The 20,806-nt window shown below is 44.4% G+C and overlaps 1 protein-coding gene across 1 annotated transcript in view; it reads right to left on the reverse strand.

The window, feature by feature from the left end:
* Window positions 1-19,995, reverse strand: part of SLC6A15 (solute carrier family 6 member 15) — a 55,385-nt gene extending 35,390 nt beyond the window's left edge. The window contains exon 1 of the mRNA XM_029910876.1: window positions 19,891-19,995. The gene's annotated coding sequence lies outside the window, so the exon portion shown is untranslated. The remainder of the gene's footprint in view (window positions 1-19,890) is intronic.
* Window positions 19,996-20,806: the final 811 nt, after the last annotated feature.

The raw sequence follows: 20,806 nt of genomic DNA on the forward strand, positions 1-20,806 counted from the left end.
AGCACATATCTCCACCTCTTCCATGAGTCCTGCCTGTTTGTGATTGTTTCCCTTCCTCTAATATGGTCATCCTGACTGGACGATTAGATCTTTTTTTAAGAACAAGTTCCCATGTAGACAAAAAGGTTTTTTTTTTTTAATAACAGCTGAATAATATTAGACCCAATGCACTCATAACTGTACTTGCCATGTTAGTATAAAGGCAACACACAACACCACTAACTGTAACTGACAATTCATATAGGCTTGTGAATGCAAAAGAGTGGGCCAAGGGAAATAAATGCAGCAATAGAAATCCAAAGCTCACTTCAGCAGCATTAGAAAATGCAGTTTCTCAATGAATCTAGGTCAATGTGTGCACTGCCTGCTTTGCTACCTGAGATGAACCTACTGAACGGATGTTGACTCTTAAAGAGGTAAAACAAGAACGGGTCATACATATCTGTTTGCTACTATAGTACAAAGCAGCATTGCCAATGACGTGCACATATCTACTTTTATCATAGATTATGTAACAAAGCCCATGCATTGGAAGAGAAATAAACAAAACCTATTTGTATGCTTGCCTTGATAGAAAAACATAAAATAAACACTTGTTAAGTAGAAAAAGGGAAAATAAAGAGTATTTGTTTTCAAGTCTCTAGAGGATACCATAGACTATAAATTAGCCTCAAAATGCCCTTTTAAATTAGCATTAATGAATACATTACTCTATATTCCAAGTTTCACATCCTGACAAGGCACCCACCAGTCTCCCATGCACAAAACAAAAGTTTTCCACTCCTATTTTGGTCTCTCTAGAAGTGGCAGCAATGTTGCTCTGCAGCCCTTCTGGATCACATGCCCCAGAGGAGCATCCTGGAGCAGGGTCTTGAAGATACCATTGGTGTATGTATGCCTCCAGGCCTGAAATTGGCTCCCAGGTACAAGCCACATTACCCCTTTAATTTCTACTTTGGCAGAAATAATCTGCAAATGGGTGACAAAAACTGTACATGGGGTGACTGCTGAGTAGAATTTTTTCCACACTTTAAGTTAAGGGGCATTCTGGCATGTGTTGAACTAGAAATGGGGCCTACAGAGGCACCAATTCTGAAAAGTACTTAAGCACGTAATGAACTAGCAGCGAACACAGCAGAGGTTGGTGGGAGAGTGGGGGTGTTATATAAAGGGAAAAGTGAGAAGAAATAGTATCATACTTTTTGTTGTTTATCTCTGTATGTTTGTTTATCTTGCCTTTTAGGGACAGGGTGTGTCTTCTATTCCAGCGCTGATTCCAAACTTTAGCAACCTAAAGACCCCCATTTTGATTTTTAAAATTTTCACGGACCCCCAAGCCTCCTGCTCAGCCCCAGGCCCTGCCCCCCACTCCACCCCACCCCTTCCCCCAAGGCCCCACCCCACCTCTTCCCACCCCTGCTCCACCCCCCCTCCTCTTCCCTGCCTCTTTCCATTCCCTCCCCCAAGCGCGCCTCATCCCCTCTCCTCCCCCTCCCTCTCAACGCCTCCTGCATGCTGGGGAACAGCTGTTCAGTGGCACGCAGGAGGCACTCAGAGGGAGGGGAAGGAGTTGATCAGTGGGGCTGGCAGCCCCAGGACATGATTCCACCCCCTCCTCCGAGCGCACCCTGTCCCCACTCCTTCCCCTCCCTCCCAGCACCTCCTGCACACTGCTGAACTACTGTTCCCCAGCATGCAGAAAGTGTTTAGGAGGGAGGAGGAAGAGTTGATCAGCGGGGCCCACGGGGCCGCTGGAGTACTCTCGCAGACCCCCCCAGGTATCCGCAGACCTCCATTTGAGAAATGCTGTTCTATTCTATTGTGTGTACAGTGCCTAGCACAAAGGGGTCCCAACCATGACTGGAATCTTTAGGTGCTCTCAGGATATAAATAATGAATAATAATAACATTTTAAGTACATGAGTCGTTCCACTGAAGTCACAACCATAATCATTAGAGACATAGGTGTTTCCACTGATTTTTCAGTAGTATATCCTTGAACTATATTTTAAGTTTCCAGAGAATGAAACAGACTTCTTAATCAAGACTTTCAATTTTAAAATGTAACCTATAAGAGTAATTTCTTCTAGAAATAAATGTGAATGATGGAACAAGCAATCTTTCCCAAGGATTAAAAAGCTAGAATAGAATTATTTTCAAAAACCTCTGGCAACTGTATGGAAGGGAAATTAAAAATAACAAAAACAGTGCTAAGTATAATTGCCCCTTCTAGTCCATTTCACTACTTCACTGAATGACCAACATGTCATATTCAAAATGTTCTGAATTCTCAGATGCTTGTAGCTTCTACAGGTTCCCAGATTAGATTTTCCTTACCTCATAAGCCTTCTGGGAAATTTTTGCCTAATATGTAACCTAATTCAATATGCTCTAAAATTAGATCATGACCATATGTTTAACTGTTATCTTGTAATGAAAGCAAAATAATTCCCAGCCTCACTATCTTGGCGCCGTATAAATTAGCCTATAATTTAAATTAATCTCTCAAAAACTTTTAATTTTAAGGAACAAATCTGAAGAGGAAAATTCATAAATGTTCATTTCTGAAGTAGCTGAAGTATTTCTATGCACTGTTGGGGCATACAGGAATTATGACAAGTCCTAGCTTCTGCTACTTCTTTTTTTATTATTATTATTTCTTGCTTTTCAGCTCTTATACATATAGTAATGGGAATGCTTTTTTCATATATGCTATGTTCAATCCAAGATCAATATGATCAAATTGCCAGCCACTTTTGCCCTTATATAATTTCACGTTCACCCCATATATCTCATTGTAAACTATGCATGATTTCTTCCCTTTATAAAACAACCTGAATTGCTACCTCATTTCCTCAGCACCTTACTGTCCACTTAAGCAAACGGACAGAGCATTATATGCGACATAACTAATTTTCTAAAGAAAAATCAGATTACCCCCAACGATTTATGTGATTTATTCCAGAATGGATCATTTAGGAGAGAACATATGCCAAGAATGTTACCTGTCACAATAGGGCAAATATGGTAAATCATGTCCTGGACCCTCTTTCAAGTTAGATTTTCTTTCATCAAGCAGTTAGGTTCCCAATAAAAACAGAGAAAGTTGCAGCATAATGTGATATGTATTGCAGCACGTCCCTAAAGCGAAAGGCATATGACAACCAGCAATAACATGCCGCAACAAAAAAGGTGGGGTGTCTTTTCTCTTTACTTATCTGAGACAATAGGCATTTGTAAGGAAATGCTACCACCCCTTCACATTTTGTATGAGCCATTTCCATTCTGTTCTGTCTGTTTTAAATCAAAATGGGGGTCTTCGGTTTGCTAAAGTTTAAGAACTGCTGGAATAGAAGACATACCCTGTCCCTAAAATAGTCAAATAAAACAAAGAATACTTTAAACCAGTGATTTTCATAAGGCTGAATACAAAGAACCTGTGTGTTGTACTAAATGTTGGGCTTTATTATCTGGAGTCCTGGATGTAGCCAAAACTACTAAGCACTCTGACATGAGTTTTACTAGATTCTAAGGCCAGAAGGGAACATTGTGATCATCTAGTCTGACCTCCTGTGTAACACAGGCCTTCTGTTTACTTGGAGAGGGTTGGTTACTGATTAGGATGTAGTGATATGGCAAAATACAAAATGTGACTCCTGATGGACAAACAGGGAACATGGTATTGCCCATCCCACCCCTAGGGTATTTTCCTTTAAGTTTCCTTGGGATGGTACTGTAATGCATGTGTAAGTGCTGTGACACTGCACCCCATATTCTTGACAGTGATATCTTTATGATATGATTATGGCATAACTATGATGTATTTTATGCAAGATAGATTTTATGCGAGATATCTTTGCAAAGGTTATGATTTACTGAATATGATTATCCTATTTGTATGCATGTGTCATTTTTGTATCTGAAGTTAGGAATATTGTCTACGTATCTATTACAAATGTGTTTACACATGGGGAATGCCCACTAGGCAGAATGCACTCAGTCTAGATGGCTGGCTGGGAAGGACCCATTCAAGTTAATGAACCATTAGGAAGAATGATAGGCCTTAGGAAAAGCTTATCTCCCACCTTGGAGCCTTCCTGGGGACACTGTAAACAGCCTCTGATTCATGGCTGCCAGGACCCCACAGGGACAGGTGACCAGGTCACCTGGTACTGGACTCCATCTTGGAATACCAATGATTTTCCACTGACTGGCGTGGGAAGGAAGCGTGGAGACAAAGGGTTCCCACCATTTGCAAAAGCTATTTAAGGGATGGGAGTGACATCATCGAGGGTCTTCACCGACTCCCCACCCCAAAGAGACTCTTGGAAGCACCCGAGGAACAAGGACTGAACTCAGGAGAAGTGCTGGACCCAGGCTAAAAGCGATTTTAAGCCTGTGAAAGGAATACCTGGGGTTTTTGAGCTGCAAACAAGTGCAGCTAGTCCCTTAAGAATCTCTGCAGCCTGCTTGTTTCAACATTTAGGGAGAGAATTTGCTACTCATATCCAATCTCTTTAATATATTAAGGCTAGGTTGTGTTTTTGTTTATTTGCTAGGTAATATGCTTTTATCTGTTTGGTATCCCTTATAATCACTTAAAATCTATCCTTTGTAGTTAATGAACTTATTTTATGTTTTAATCCAAACCAGTGTGTATTTGACTAAGGTGTCTGGCGAAAAATCTCAACTTGGTTACCACAAGTATGCATGGTCCTCTTCATATTGAGGGAGAGACGGACCAGATGTTAAACCCATATATTGGCCAGATTTGACCAAGGAAGGATGGTACTGCTCTGGGGTCCTAGGCAGGGCCAGATTCACTTTTTGTGGGCTCGGCGCCAAACATATTTGTGGGCCCCCATTGCGGAAATAGGGCATGTGATGGGAGGCGGTCCACAGAGTGAGGGGCTGGTAGGGGACAATGAGGCGCAGCGCAGCGGGAGTGGCCCCACTCAGCCCAGCACAAGGGCACTGTTTACAAACCCACAACTGCTAGATGCACACTGGCCCGCCCAGCCCTGTGCTGCCAGCATGCCCCTTCCACACTGCCCCCCTGCCAAGTGCCCTGCCCAGCACCCCCTCACCCAGAGACTTCCCCCACAGATCCCTATGCCCAGCACCCCCTGCCTAGATACCCCTCCCGCTGACCTCCCACCACAACTGCACAGCACCCTGCACACCATACCCCCTGCCCAGCTCCCCCACCCACAGATCCCCTACTGTCCAGCTCCCCCTTCATAGTCCCAACATCACAGCAGTACAGCGGCTCATATCCTGAGAGAATTCTGCATCAAATTCTGTGCATATTTTAAAATTCTGAATATTTTTTTTTTACAATAAATAAATGTGGAAGCTCCACCATGGCAGTGGGGAGCACAGGCCACTGGCTGCATGGAGGTGGGAGAATACCCCGCAGCCTCCCCTGGCCCCTTGGGACAGGGACTTGGCAGTGAGGCTGAACCTGACCCTGACACAGCACTGGGCCATGTCTGCCACAGAAACACACTGGGGCCCTGCCCCTTTTGCGCCAGGCACACCAGATGTGGGCAGGGAGGCTCAGCCCGGCAGCAGGATTCAAGTGCACAGGGACTTAGTGTGGGGGTATTCAGATGGGGGTAAGAGGGTTCTGTGGGGGACAGTCTGGGTGCAGGCAGCTCAGTGGGGGATCTGGATGCACAGGGAGGTACCAGGTGCAATGGGAGTCTGTAGGGGGGACCAAGTGAAAGTGGTTGGAGCTCAGCGGGGGGGGGAGTCTGAGTGCAGGGGAGGTGGGGTTCATTTGGGTGGCAGTCTAGGTGTAGGTGGTTGGGGCCCAGTGGGGAGGGTGTCTGGCGGGGGCTCATCGGGGTGGTACAGATGCAGGGGAGGTGGGGCTTGTCAGGGTGAGGGTTTGATGGGCCTGCTTAACAGGGGAGCCCCAGTTGCTGTCAAGGGGATCCGCATGCTGGGCCCCCATTTCCCTATCCCAGGGATCGGCAACCTTCGGCATGCGGCACGCCAGGGTAAACCCCCTGGCGGGCTGGGCCAGTTTGTTTACTTGCCGCGTCCACAGGTTCGGCCAATCGTGGCTCCCACTGGCCGCGGTTCGCAGCTCCAGGCCAATGGGGGTTGCGAGAAGCTGCGGCCAGCACATCCCTCGTCCTGTGCCGCTTCCTGCAGCCCCCATGGGCCTGGAGCGGCGAACCGCAGCCAGTGGGAGCCGCGATCGGCCGAACCTACGGATGCAGCAGGTAAACAAACAGGCCCAGCCCGCCAGGGGGCTTACCCTGGTGGGCCGCGTGCCAAAGGTTGCTGATCCCTGCCCTATCCCCTTCTCTTCTCCATCCCATGCCCCTTCCCCACCACTCCATCTCCTCCCCATCCCACCCCCTTCCTTCCCCACTGCCTCTGTCCCCACCGCGGGCACTCACTGTTGTACAAAATGAAGGATGGCTCCCAGCACAGAAGGGAGCTCAACAAGCACTGGGACCCAGATGGTGGTGTCCAGCTGCAAAGTCCAGGGAGCTGAGCAACACCTTCTTTTTTCAGCCAGGCTGCGCAGCTCTGCGTTCACAGAATAGGTATGCTCATTCCACCCCCTTCTCCAAAGCCCCTCCCCCACCTCTTCTCTGCCTCCTCTCCTCAGCAGCGAGCATGCTGCGGCTCCGCTCTTCCCCCTCCCTCCTGCCGGCAAACAGCTGATTGGCGGCACGGAGGGGGAGGGCGGGAACGCAGCAGGTTGTGAGAAGAGGCAGGGGAGGGGGTGCTTGGTTGCCCTACTGCAGCAGGAGTCTCAGTGCCAGCAGCACCAAGCTTCTGCCCCCCGCAGGAGAGAGCGGGGGGCGGAGAAGAGTGGTCCTGGCCAGGGCCCCCCTGGAGTGTGGGCCTGGTGCCTGGCGCCATGATAAATCCGCTACTGGCTAGGCTGGAGGCTGGTGGTTAGAGAGCCTGTGTGTGACTGCAGCTGGGTGTGTCCCTATCTGTGTGAATGCTGGTGAAAGTGCAAGCTTGGAGGGCTTTGCAACTTGTCACAGCAACACAGTGTGAGAGAGAGAGCCCAGGCTGGTGGATCAGAGGGCTCAGTGGTATCCCAGTTCCAGGTGGCACCCTGGGGGGAACCCATCACAAGTGCCTACTCTAGAAATGGACTGTGTTTGCATTATATATTGGAAATAAATCTCACAGGGTTATTTTTGGTTTTATCTTCCAAGTAGTGAACTCCTGAGTTTGGTATTACTGCCAGATAATCTGCTGTGTTGCCACAGTAGGCCCATTCCTGGCTACCTTCTAAGCAGGCTGAAGAAGTCATATAGTACTGACTGATTTAGACCATGTCACTTATATGTCCACTCTACTTCTGTTATCTAACATTAAGGGGGGAAAACAGTTCCCCACTAATAATACCATTACAAATGTAGTTAGGAGCTAATGACGTTCCAACACAAGGTACTATAATAGACTCAGCATTTCCCTGTAACCATTTTAAATCCTTCACCAAACCACATTGCTTTTGGGGTACATACTACCAAAAATGCAGATTTGGGAATAAGAATTTTTTGGAGTGTAAACAAAATAGCATCAGCTCCACATCATTGCATGAAAGCTGAGGGAACCCCCATCTGGCCAAATGCAGAAGACCTAACTGAGCATTGGCAAGCAGTGAGTTAACGCCTTGCTCAGACCTACAGGTGCAAAGGGTAAAGTACTGTGGCAGGTCTGGGGACTTGAGGCCCCGTTAGAGAACATCTAGGACACTCTATAAAAGTAGCTTGCAGTGTCACACACAGTTGCTATATGGTTGGGTTTCAACCATAGGTTGAGGTTGTTGTTTTACTCCCTTTTTACTGACTGATTATTTGCTTCCAAAATCTATGTGACACAAACCACAAGAATAAAGTCTTGGGGGGAAAATCATTGTTAGTGAAAGGCTTTGTGGTGTTGCTGGACTATGGGGCCTACTCCACCAGCTCCTACCTCCTACTATATTAATTATTCCATAGCCTGGAGTTACACATTTATAGATTTAGGACAAAATCAAGCCTTAAATATGTTCATCATTTTGAGGTTTTCCTAATGGGACATTCACTTCATAACCCCAGATTTGTCTCGTAGCTACCTCTGCAGTTTCTTGAAGGCTTAAAAGATACTAACTGACAACAAAACAGTTTTCACAGTGCAGTTCAAAAGCAAAAAAAAAAAAGCAAACTTTAGTTCTAATATAAAACTTGCTATAAAAATATTTCAACTCAGTGCAAGTTTAAAGGGACAATTAAAAATCTTGTATATTTTTAAAAAGCAGTGGCTCTACTAGTAATAATACCTTACCACTGAAAGGATATCTAAAATCTAATTTTCTCATCATTAATGCTGTTTGTTTAACTTTTTTATTGCTACACTTGATCTGGACAATGAAAATTAGTCAGTTTAATTTTTGTTTCTAGTCAGTTTTACATGACCACTCTCATACACTGGCTGTTGTTGCATCGTTTAGCTTGGAAACACTATAATAGAGGATCTTTTTAAAAAATGGGGAACAAAATTTTGCTTTGGAATTTAACAGCAACAGAAAACCACGGAAACCTTTTTCCCCACTTTTGCTTTGTAAATCCCTGTTTTTAAAAATCTAAATTTGGTCTTAAATTGACTGGACAAGTGCCTCTTTGATGTCTCAGAGAACTTAACAGAATGGAAATTGCTGGTATAGGTGATGTGTGACCCAGTTAAAAATATTTTAGAACAAAATACACAAATAGGAACATGTTAATAGTAATTAATAATCTGAACTAGCACAATCAGAATTCTTTGGAAATCCCCTCACCAATCATTTATAAGCAAGCCTTCTAAATTAAAACAATACCCAGCTAGCAACTGACTAATGATTATCATCTCTTAGACACGTTTTAAATTGGTTAAATTAAAATGTTGCCTTTTCTTTCTACTACTGAAATATCAAAACCAAGAGAATCATGTTGACACTTGCATCGTCCAAACTATGGGCCCAATCTTTCTCCCGGAGAAGACAGTGGGAGCTTTATTATTTACTACAATCAAGGCATAATGGGTATGTCTATACATCCCATGGCAGCAAGACTCCCAACTCAGGTTGACAGACTCAGGCTCGCAGGGCTCACGCTACTTTGCTAAAAATAGCTGTGTAGGTGTTGTGGTTAAGCTGAAGCCTAGGCTCTGAAGCCAAGAGGTGGGCCCTTGAGGGTGTGGGCCTCAGAGCCTGAGCACCAGCCCAAGCTGAACCTTCAAAGCATTGGCTAAACAGCGATTTTTAGAGTGCAAGCATGAGCCCCGCAACACTGAGTCTATCGACCTGGCCTGGGACCTCGTTGCTGCAGGCTGTATAGACATACTCAATAAGTCTAGATTCAGAAAAGAAAGTAACCTGCTTAGATTTTATCTACATTAGGTACTTATATGACCCCCCCCCCATCACCAGAGTATCTGAGCACCTCACAATCTTTAATGTATTTATCCTCACAACACCCTTGTGAGGTAGCATGTACTATTATTATTATCTTTTTTAAGATGGGGAACTGAGGCACAGAGACGCTAAAGCCCTGAAGCAGAATTCTCAAACTATGCAGGGAAACGCCTTTCTCAGCAGCGGGGCCTGATCTCTGAATATGCCCAAGACCTGATACCTGTCAGACCCCACAGCAGGCGAGCCAGATGCAGGCCACTCGTAGGTGGAGGGGGCAGCACAGCACCCACTCAAAAGACAACCAGGGGCTCAAGGAAATGTAGGACAACTGAGAGGTATCAAGCATGAACTGGAGGCAGGGAGATGGTTTCAGCTGCTAGAGCATTGGCTATTGAAGTGGCCGAACTCCAGAAGAGGGTTCATGGCTGAGGATCCCTAGCACAGGGAGGCATGAACCAGATCAGACACTTAGATGCTTAAGCCCCTCTTCTACGCATTTTACTCCTGGCTATCTTAGGCAGCTCCCAGCTCAGCTTTCTAGTCTCAGATGATCCCTTTTTTAGGCACCTGACTCTCCCCATGCATTGTATGGGGAGGTTGAGTGCCTAGCTTCAGGCTGAAAATTCCCCTAGGCAGCAGGCTGCCTAGAGCTTAGTCATTGCAATGCTGAGTGAAGGAATGCCTAAGTACCTTTGATGGTCTGGGCCCAAGTGACTTGCCCAAGGTCACACGGGAAGGCTGAGGAAGAGCAGGGAATTGAACCCAGGTCTCCTAACTCCTAAGCTAGTAACCTAACCACTGGACCTCTCACATTACTGTGATTTTGTTAACGACCGAAGCAATATTAATAACTTCAATGGGGAATTTAAGCTTGAATGTACTCCTTAATTGTCTTAGCTTCACTGTATACAGAGTCACAACTTTTCTTTCAAGTTCACAGCCACATTCGGAAAAGCTGGCACAGGCAGATGGGAAGTATAACTCTGGACCAGTCAAGCATATTGCCTCTGATGGAAAATTCACCCCTTACTAAGGCCAATGACAGACCCAGTGGAATAAAGCCACATTCCACAATGGTGGTAAAGGTGGATGAGCATGACCATGGATGCGTGTACCGTATAGGACACAAGAAGAGCTAGATCTTCATAATGGTCATCCACATGCTCAGAAACCAACCTTCTGACGACTGTCCAGAGCTATGTGACCTGGCAAATAACATGGCTGCAGACCCAGGAACAGACACTGATCCTCCATCACTCAAGCAAGTATGAAAGGCCATCCAAAACTTATGCTGGACATGATGGCATTCCACCTGAGCTACTCAGAGATGCCTTGGAACCAGTGAGCATTGGCATGCAACAACTGTTCTTAAAAGTGTGAGCATCAAAAATTCGAGTCGAATGGAAAGATGGCATCATAGTATCCCTGTACCAGGGCAAAGGATCTTGCACTGACTATGGCAACTACAGTATGATCTCATTGTTATTGGTCCATGGAAAGGATGCAGACATTCCTTAACACTGTCATTCACAGCAATCAGGTTTCTTGTCCTTAACCTCTGGCTTCTGGCTGAGCTGCACCAAGAACTTAACCACCCACTTCATGTGGCATATATTGATATCAAAGCAGCTTTTTGATTCGGTTGACAAGCAAGCACTCTGGCTCACATTGAAAGGAATTGGCATTCTAGATGTTCTGTTAAATCTGGTGTGCAATATTCACACCAGTACTGGTGTGAGAGTGCGTACTGGTTCAAGGCTTTTGCTGTGTTACTGCACAACCTCAGGTGTGTGGCAGAGATGTATTCTTGCCCCCAAACTATTCTGTCAAGCTATCAACTGGATATTAAGACTTTCCACTCCACATGTCAGAATCAAGGTTGGTCAAGAAGTGTTCATCGACCAAGACTATGCTGCTGCTGCTGCTGTTGCCCTGTTTGTGGAGTAGTCAGAGAATTTCAGCCCATCTTCCAAAATCTCCAAGATGCTGCCCACACTATGGGGTTGAACATCTCATGGCAGAAGACCAAGGTCCAGAATCTCAGAATTGGGCCACCAGAACCCCTGGTGCAGGTGGAGTCAAGTACCACGAGAGCATTGCTGAGTTCATCTACCTAGGCAGAGTTCAAACAGTCACAGCAAACCAGACATTCTTCAGTGAATAGGTCTCACTGCCTCCTGTATGAAATCCATGTCTCACTTACTGACCCAAAAATATCTTTGGACTGAGACAAAATCTGGAGCACCCACAGAGAAAAATTAGCGGGTGCTCAGCACCCACCGGCAGCCAAGCTCCCCCTTTCCGCCCCCAGAGCCTCTCCTCTGCTGGCGGCCCCACTGATCACTCCTCTCCCTCCCTCCCAGTGGCTCCCACCCTCCACGAACAGCTGTTTCACGGCATGCAGGTCAGCTCTGAAAGAGATGGGAAGGAGCGGGGACGGGGCGTGCTCGGGGGAGGGGGCGGAAAGAGGCAGGGAAGAGGCGTGGCGGAGCAGAGGCGGAAAGAGGCGGGGTGAGGGGGCATGGGGGTGGGGCCTGGGGCGGAGCAGGGTTTGAGCACCCCCCGGGTAGAGGGGAAGTTGGAGCTTATGACCTGTATTGCTATATGGGTAAGAAACCTGGACCCTCTTACAGGGAGACTTGGAGCAGCTAGAGGCATTACATATGCACTCTCAGCGCCAAATCCTGAGCATAAAGCAGTTTGACTTTGTGCTAAATGTCATAATCTCGCCGAGATTTGGCCTTCCTTCAATAGTTCTTTATATTAACAAGTGGTCGTGTATGCTTTTTGGCCATGTCAGCAGGAGAGACAAAAACATCCCACGCTCTCAAACTTGCCATTGAACCATGAAGGGAAGCATGCTCTAACCCTACCTGGCACCCCCCACAGGGCCACCCCAGAGATGCATGGATTCACAGGACTGAGCCAGATCTGGGAACTTCACTACATGATACATGGTGTGACACCACCAACCGTGGTCACTCTGGCTGGCACAACAGTCCTTGGTAGACTACGGACATTTAATGATGATGACAGGCAGATGGAGTTTGTCAGGAGGCAGAGAGGAGTTCAAATTTCCAATCAGATGCCTAGGAACTTCACCAGTGGGAGAATCTGAATAGATACATTCTCTATGCAGCCTGGCTAGACAGCTTTTTCCTGCTGGTCCTGCCCACTTAGGGGGGTTCCACTGCCACCCATTCCTGCTCTCTCATAAAGAGTTTAGCAGCTTTGCACTGTCTTCCACCATACCAGAGACCATCACCAATATTTAAATCCTTTTTTTAGCATTTAAACTTGAATCTGACTCAACAATGCTTGTCAGGCTTATATGGTAAGATGTATATATTAATATATGAGTGCAACTTACTGGATATGGACTGTTTTCCAAGCGCTGTCAATTATGTAGTATGAATAAATAATTAAAAAGTGATGGTGCTGGAGACTTTCACAGTCAATAGGGAAAAACATTCACAAAACATCTGTAGACTTGCATACAAATTTGAAAGTAAAATGAACATAGCTGACCCAGAAATCCTATAGCTGTAATCACAGCATCAGTCTATATGCAAATATATATGTAAGGCAATTTTAGTTTATAAAGTACAGTAGAATATTATTACACTGATTGATGTAACTCAACAGCAAAGAGCCATAGCAAAGATCTATTTTGTTTACATAAAGTAAAACATAATTGTTTTTAGATTCATAGCTTTCAAAAGGGAACATACTATGATCTGAAAACATATAGATCCCAACACGCCTTTAATGGAAGGTGTATTGTAATGTGTTTTATTTCTTTTTTATATATTTTATTTTGTATTTAATCAAAATTAAAAGCATTCATCAAAAAGAAAGTGAAAGAGTCTAAATACACTAATTAATACATTATATTTATTTGGTTTCGGCCCTCATTTGGACATTTACGTAACGGAAAAAGAGACAAAATGAAGACATCACTTTTTAAAGCTTTATAAAAGACTAGCAACAAACACCAAATAGAGCAGAATTTCTCTTGTTTGTTTGAAAAGTCTCACTTAATCATAATATAATATACTATTCCTACACATTCAAAATAGAAAAAAAGAAAAATGGAATTGATTTCCTTTTAAATTCAAGATTACTCTTTAAGAGGAGTAAGAGATTCATGCTCTTAGAGCTCAATGTTCCTTTCAGGGGTAGCTCTATTCATAACTTTGCGGAGTTAGGGAAAGGTGGAATGCATGGTGTGAAAAGGTATATAGAGTTCATGCCATATTCTCCTAACTTTGTGAAGAAAGTGCCAGAACAGTTTAAAGTCCCGTCTGCAAGGTGTTAAGTGCCTTCTTCTCCCATTCACAAAATGTCCCATTGACTCCAATGAAGGATAGTGTAGTTCAGCAGATAAGATACTGGACTAGTCGTCAAGATTCTATCCTCACTCTGCCACTGAGCGGCTTTCTGACCTTGGTCAAGTTACATCTCCACGCTTCAGTTTTCCCATCTGTAAAATGATGATGATACTTACCTATCCCTGAGATTTATGTGCAAAAAGCTCTGAGCAAAGGAACCTTGCAGGAGTCAATTCAAATATAGAGCAGGACAGTGGAAGCTGATGCTGGGAGAGGAAAAGAAAAAGAGCAGGAGTAGAGGGCCTTGCTGAACTGAGAAGAAGAGGACCAGTGCTGCTGATAGGACCTGGGGGAAGATCTGAAAGACATCAGTTCTGACTGGGAAATAGGAATGGGAGGGGAAAGGTAGCAGGATTGATCAAGTTTTGGAGGCAGACTGTGATTGTGAAGAATGGCTAAAGTTGGTGAAGACCTGTTTGCAGGGAGCTAATCACACAAAAGAAGAGCTACACTACGTTACAGTACTCTGTTTAGTTGACATTGAACTACTGCTGCAATGCAGCAGCATATTCCTTGCAGGTATCCAGAGCCTGCACTGTCTTCTTCCTGCCAAGTCAAGCCCATTATTACCCTTCTGCACCCTACAAGATGGAAAAGTATAGGAGAGGCCATTATGCTCAGTAGGAGCTGCATGTTATAGCATTTTGCCCTAGTTAATTAATGTAGTTATGCATACCAAAAGTTAATACAAGTTTCCCATCATAAAACTGTTATACAAGTGTACATTAAGAAATTTAAATCTGTTAGGAAAACATGGCGTTCTCAGTTTCATCCATATTGTCTCTAAGGCTAGAATCCAAAAAAGTATCAACCAATGTGGTAGAAACAGATGAGGACTTAAGCTGCATCTGACTTGATCTTTCCCTTCTGAAAGATGTGAACTCATCCATATAAAGAGGGACCCAGTTCTATGTGTTCCCTTGTGATTCTACCCGAGATGTGCAGGAATATAACATAGAAAATGTGACATTACAATCTTGCTTATAGGCTCAGAAATGAACCTTTGGTTTGGAGGCATGAGAAATAATGAGTATCTCCCCCTTAAATGCCTCCACCCCAATTAAATATTTTGACCCAGGCAAAATAATTTAAAGACTCAGGGCCAAATTTACCACTCATGTAAGTAGGTACATATCTACTGACTTCAGTGAAGCTATGCTTGCTTATTTTAACAGTGAATATAGCCCTCAATTCCTAATAAATTCCTGGGATCTCTCTTAGAACAGGGACTTCTTTCCCAATCTCAAATACAGGCCAAATAAGTCCTTCATTTCTCCTTCTTGTTCTCTCATCCCGACACTCAGGTTCATTGGAGGATTCTTTCTGTAACACTGCTCTACAGCCAAAATGCTTCTGAAATAAATGTAGTCAAACTTTACTAATTCTGGGTCACTGAGAATGAAAATGATGCTTAAAATTGTTGATTGGCTCTAGTTTTCAAGATATGCTATTGGGTCAGTATATATGACCCTTGACTTGGGAATGGCGGAGGATAAGTGAGTTATAAAGGGAAGGGATCTCAATTTAAACCAGAAATGACTAAAATACATCTTTGACTGGATCTATGAATAAATCTATGACTGGGTTTGGACAGTACTTGCTTTTTAGGCAAAACAATGAATGATGCAATCTGAAGCTGGTATTGCGTCATACATGATATGAATTGCATCATGTTATTCCTAGAAGTCATGGATGATGCAATCATAACGAAGCTTACATCACTCTGCTGAACAAATTGCCCTATATCAGCTCTAGAAATCATACAGTGTCGTGCTCTCTTATTTGTCAGTGTTTGATTTTGCAAAGGGACACATTTCTGTTTAGCCAAAGTGAGCAGAGATGCCTCGTACTTGTGTGAACAGTGCAGATAACTTCTGCTATGTTTGTGGTGAAGTGACTTTTGCATCACAAAAGCGCAGTATAACCACTATGGTTAAGAAAGCCTATCACCTTTATTTTGGCTGCAAAATTGGAGATCAGGACAAGAGGTGGGCCCCACACATATGCTGCAACACTTATGCAACAAATCTTCGCCAGTGGTTGAACAGGAAAAGGAAATCTATGCCTTTTGCAGTGCCAATGATTTGGAGAGAGCCAACAGATCATACCAGCAATTGTTACTTCTGCATGGTGCCTCCAGTTGGGAAAGGTGTATCAAAGAAGAAAAAGTGGACTGTGCATTATCCAAACATTCCATCAGCTATACGCCCAGTACCCCACGGAGAAGGACTGCCGGTTCCTGATGCACCAGAATCATTCTCACTTGAGTCAGACGAGGAAGAGGATGAAACTTCTGGTCCTGAACCATCAATGTCACAGGACCCACATTTTCTCCCATCCTCCTCCTCTGAACCACACCTCATAACACAAGGTGAACTGAATGACCTTGCCAGGGATTTGGAACTACCCAAGAGTAAGGCAGAGCTGTTGGGCTCCAGACTACAGCAGTGGAAGCTCCTGGCAGGTGATGTTAGGGTTTCCATGTTCCGTGACCGTCAAAAGGATCCTGTCCCATTCTTCTTCATGGAAGGTGATCTTGTAGCCTGCAACAACATCGATGGTGTGATGGCAGCCCTCAACATCGTTCACGATCGAGATGAGTGGAGGCTGTTCATTGATTCATTGAAGACGAGTCTTAAAGCTGTTTTACTGCATAATGGCAATGTTTTGCCATCAATTCCAGTTGGTCATGCAGTCCATATGAAGGAAACCTATGACAACATGAAACAACTTTTGAGGTGCATAAACTATGACCAACATCAGTGGCAGCTTTGTGGCGATTTGAAGGTTGTTGCTCTCTTGCTTGGTCTGCAGACTGGATACACAAAGTACTGCTGTTTTCTCTGCGAATGGGATAGTCGTGCAAGAGATTCCCACTACATCAAGAAAGATTGGCCACTCCGACAGTCATTGGAGCCTGGGAGGAAAAGTGTTCAGCATCCACCACTTGTTGAATCAAGGAAGATTTTGTTACCACCCTTACACATCAAGCTGGGTCTGATGAAGAACTTTGTCAAGGCCATTGACAAAACACAAGCAGCTTTCAAGTACCTCCATGGAAAATTTCCAAGGTTAAGTGAAGCTAAGATAAAGGAAGGTGTCTTTGTTGGTCCTCAGATTCGTGAACTTCTTCGAGATGATGCATTTGACCATGCACTGCGTGGCAAGGAAAAGACGGCATGGAAAGCCTTCCAGTTAGTGGCAATAAATTTTCTCGGAAACAACAAGGCAGACAACTACAGGTTGTTGGTGGAAAACCTCCTCAAGGCATACAAAAGCCTTGGTTGCAACATGTCACTAAAGATACATTTTTTGCACTCTCATCTAGATTTTTTTCCACCCAACTGCGGAGCAGTGAGCGACGAGCACAGCGAGCGATTTCACCTGGACATTGCAACAATGGAGAAACGCTATCAGGGCAAATGGAGCCCATCAATGCTTGCAGACTATTGCTGGACAGTGACAAGAGATGCTCCATTTCATGAATACAAGAGACAAGCCAAGAAGCGCCGAGTAGACACTGAATAGGACTAAACTATGTACAGAATAGTTTTTTGCCTTTTGTTTCATAATAAATTTTATTTATATAACCCTTTTGCTGATTTTGAAAGTGTTACATAAACAGGACAGGTGAAATATTATCATGTAAAGCAACCATAACCACATGAAAAGACCTAGGTTTACAATTTATGGTTAAAACTCTACTATCTACACAATATACATAGACATAAAATGTAAAAACTTAAATATCTTAGAAACAGTAGCCAATCAGTTGTTTTAATTGTCATATTTGAATTCAGCACATCAAAATACATAATAAATAGCACATTTTATCTCTGAAGCAGACGACTTCTCAAAAATTGTAGACCAGTGTAATTATTAGGCAAACAATATGGCTTAGCTAGGGGTCAAAACTATTCTTCACAGAATCATCAGATAGTTGGTTCATTAACTCAATGGCAACTTTCTCCTTGCAAATCAGTGGCACGGCAGGGACTTATATTTGGGGATCTCCAATTGGACATCTGGGGAATATCTAAGATTATTTTATTTTTGAATTCTTGAGTACCATTTTTGTTCTGAATCTGTAGATTGTCTCTAATAATCATCTCAATTGTGGCCTGAACAGATCCTAATTTTATCTTTTGTGCCTATAATCTTCTCAGCAGATTCTATAGACTTCTCAACACTTGTCACTGTGACAGGCAGAGATGCTCTGTAGTGCCCCCTTCAGGGCCTCTCCCCACCTTAGTCTGCAAAGTTCTTAATTGGCTTGCTGGTTCCTGAGTAGTCAATATTTTCTCCTGACCCTTGGAGAACTGGCTTGTTGATTGCCTGTTCTTAGAAGATTTTCCTTGGGCTAGGAGTTTTGGGCACTGATGCCTCCAGCAGGGGGCAGAGAAGGCCTAATAGACCCTATCACACACCTCCGCCCCACAGAATAGGCCTATTGGCCCAATCTCCCTCCTCTGCAATAATGCCACCCTCCCAGAAAAAGAAATCTGCATTCTGATGCTGTGAACCTGGCTGGTGTACACAAAAGGCATAGGGTTCTAACTCCAGATACCACCAAGTAATGTGAGGGTTAGTGTCTTTCATTGACTGCCATCATTTGAGGGGGTGCCTTCTGGGTTCCATTGGGAGGTACCCCTCATTTTGGGACTTCTCTGGGAGCCCCCTGGGCCTTTTCTAGTACCTCAAGTTGACTCCTCAGGAGGTTGGGGCCAGGCTTCACCAGACAAGGGCCATTCACTCTGGCTAGACCAACCTGCTGCCATAAGTCCTCTGTGAGTTGAACTGTCACCGTGCTGAGATTGTATCAGCATACCCAGGTTTGGATGGCAGTTGGCAGAATATCTAGGTACTGTTCGAGCAGCACCACCTCCAGAATCTTGGCTGGACAGTGGGATGCCAGCTGGAGCTGGCGGGCAGCTTAGTCCTTTAACCGCTAAGCCACAGCCTGGGGTTTTGCCCCCGGTGGGAAATGTTCTGTCTAGAATAGTCTTCGGCGATACCCCTCGTTGGTTGAGACAGTAGCTTTCAGGGTTTCAGAATCCTTTGCAGCTTCATCATCTAAGGACAAGTAGGCCACCTGGGCTTCCCCAGTCAGAAAAGGGGCTAGTCGTGTCGCCCACGTGGCCTTCTCCCACTGCGTGGCAGTACCTATCAGCTCAAACATAACAAAATATGTCTCAGGGTTAGCAGCAGGTCCCAATTTGGAAAGGACAATACTGGGGCTGGCTGAGTCCCTTCAGAGTGGGAGCAGCTGGTGATCCATTCCAGTATTGCCTCCTAAAACTGCTGCTGCCATTATTGCTTGCTTGCTGCTATTGGGTGGCTCGCCAAGTCTCCCGATGCCCTTCCAGAAAAGCTGCTGGGCCTCTGCCTGGACCTGCTGCTGCTGAGCTAGGAGTTGTATGATCTTCTCCATGGTTCCCCTTTACAAAGAAAGTCAATCCCATTTCTAGGTCCAAGTTGTGGCAGGCAAGGCTGCATGTGGTACTGGAGCTGCTCCATACCTTAGTCTGAAAAGTTGGCCACCTACTTGGGGCTTTAAGCTTGGCATCAAGCTCTAAACAAAAATAGCAACTCATGATTTGGCTGTCTGCACCTTTAAACAAGAAGGGGGGAAATTCCTTCAAACTGCAAATGCTTAGTTGCAGTGCTTAGGGCAAGCCCTTGGCCTGGTTTCCCGGTTAGCCCTGATGACCCCCTCCTCTGTCCCAATCTCACCCAGCTCTGCCCCTGAGCAAAAGCAGGTTAGCCTTCTTAACTGGTCTGCTGGTCCTGATTGGTATTTCCTCTTTTAGGCCTCTGGAGAACTGTCTTGTTGGTTACCCAGTCAGAGTGGATTTTCATTGGGTGGAGAATGTTAGGGCTGTGTGCCTATGTCCCTGCCTTTGAGCATGTGCACTGCTGCCTCATTCTAGACATCCAGATGCTTAAGCCCCAGTGTGATGCACTAACTGAAGGAAGACAGGCCTCCTCCATCTTACTCACCTGTGGGGCCCAATCCTGTAGGTGTGCAGTTCCACACAAGATGACTTCCCTCATAACTTTTAGCCCAGTGTTTAGGGTACTCACCCAGATGTGGCACACCAAGTACAGTATGTTCTGCTGCTATTTGGTGGTGTGGGCCCAGGTCTTTGGAATGTTGGTGTTCAGTTATTATTATGGCAGGTTGCTAAATTTTCCCTGAGGAATACAAGTGAAAAAGGGAAAAGGAGTTAAATCTGTATGAAATTTCAGAGGACAAAAGAAAAATGTACTTCTCTAGCCTGGGTGCTTTTCCATGCAAAACTTCAAAGGCCTGCTGCAAACAGTGGATGTGTTAGCGTTTCTAAAAAAAGATCACAAGAATCTTTTATAATAGAAGCTAATAGTCAATGTAAATATAGTGATTGTTACCAACTCTGCCTATAAGGACCAAAAGTGCTAAAAGCATTAAGTAAAGCAGTTTTGTCGGCCATCTTAATTCACTCAACTGTAAGTAATTTCACAGTAGATTTTATAGAACTTAATATTTAATTGGTGAAAAGTTCAGATATGCTTTTGTATTAGAGGGGATTACAATGAAAAATGTAGTAAGTGGGGAGAAAATAGTCTCTGTAAGTAACCAAAAATAATTTAACAACATAACAGCACCTTCAGGGAACTACGTAGCTGCCAAATCACTTGCCTGAAAAATTGCTCCTGATACTTAAGTCATGAGATAATTACCAAAAGAAGAGGATGACAAAGAGAAATCTGATAGGAAGGAACATGAAGGAACATATTTTACTTTAATATTAAAGGATGCCAACACTTTTAAAATAATTTAAAATATAGAGAACACAAATTCAGACAGGAAATAAGGCATACGTTTTTTTACAATGAGAGTAATTAACCATTTGAACAACTTACCAAGGCTTGTGGTGGATTCTCCATCACCAAGAATTTTTAAATCAATACTGGTTATTTTTCTAAAAGGAATTATTTTGGAGGAAGTTCTATGATCTAT

The sequence above is a fragment of the Terrapene carolina genome, unplaced genomic scaffold (genome assembly GCF_002925995.2).
Source record: "Terrapene carolina triunguis isolate 2854851 unplaced genomic scaffold, T_m_triunguis-2.0 Scaffold68, whole genome shotgun sequence".
Taxonomy (NCBI): domain Eukaryota; kingdom Metazoa; phylum Chordata; order Testudines; family Emydidae; genus Terrapene; species Terrapene triunguis.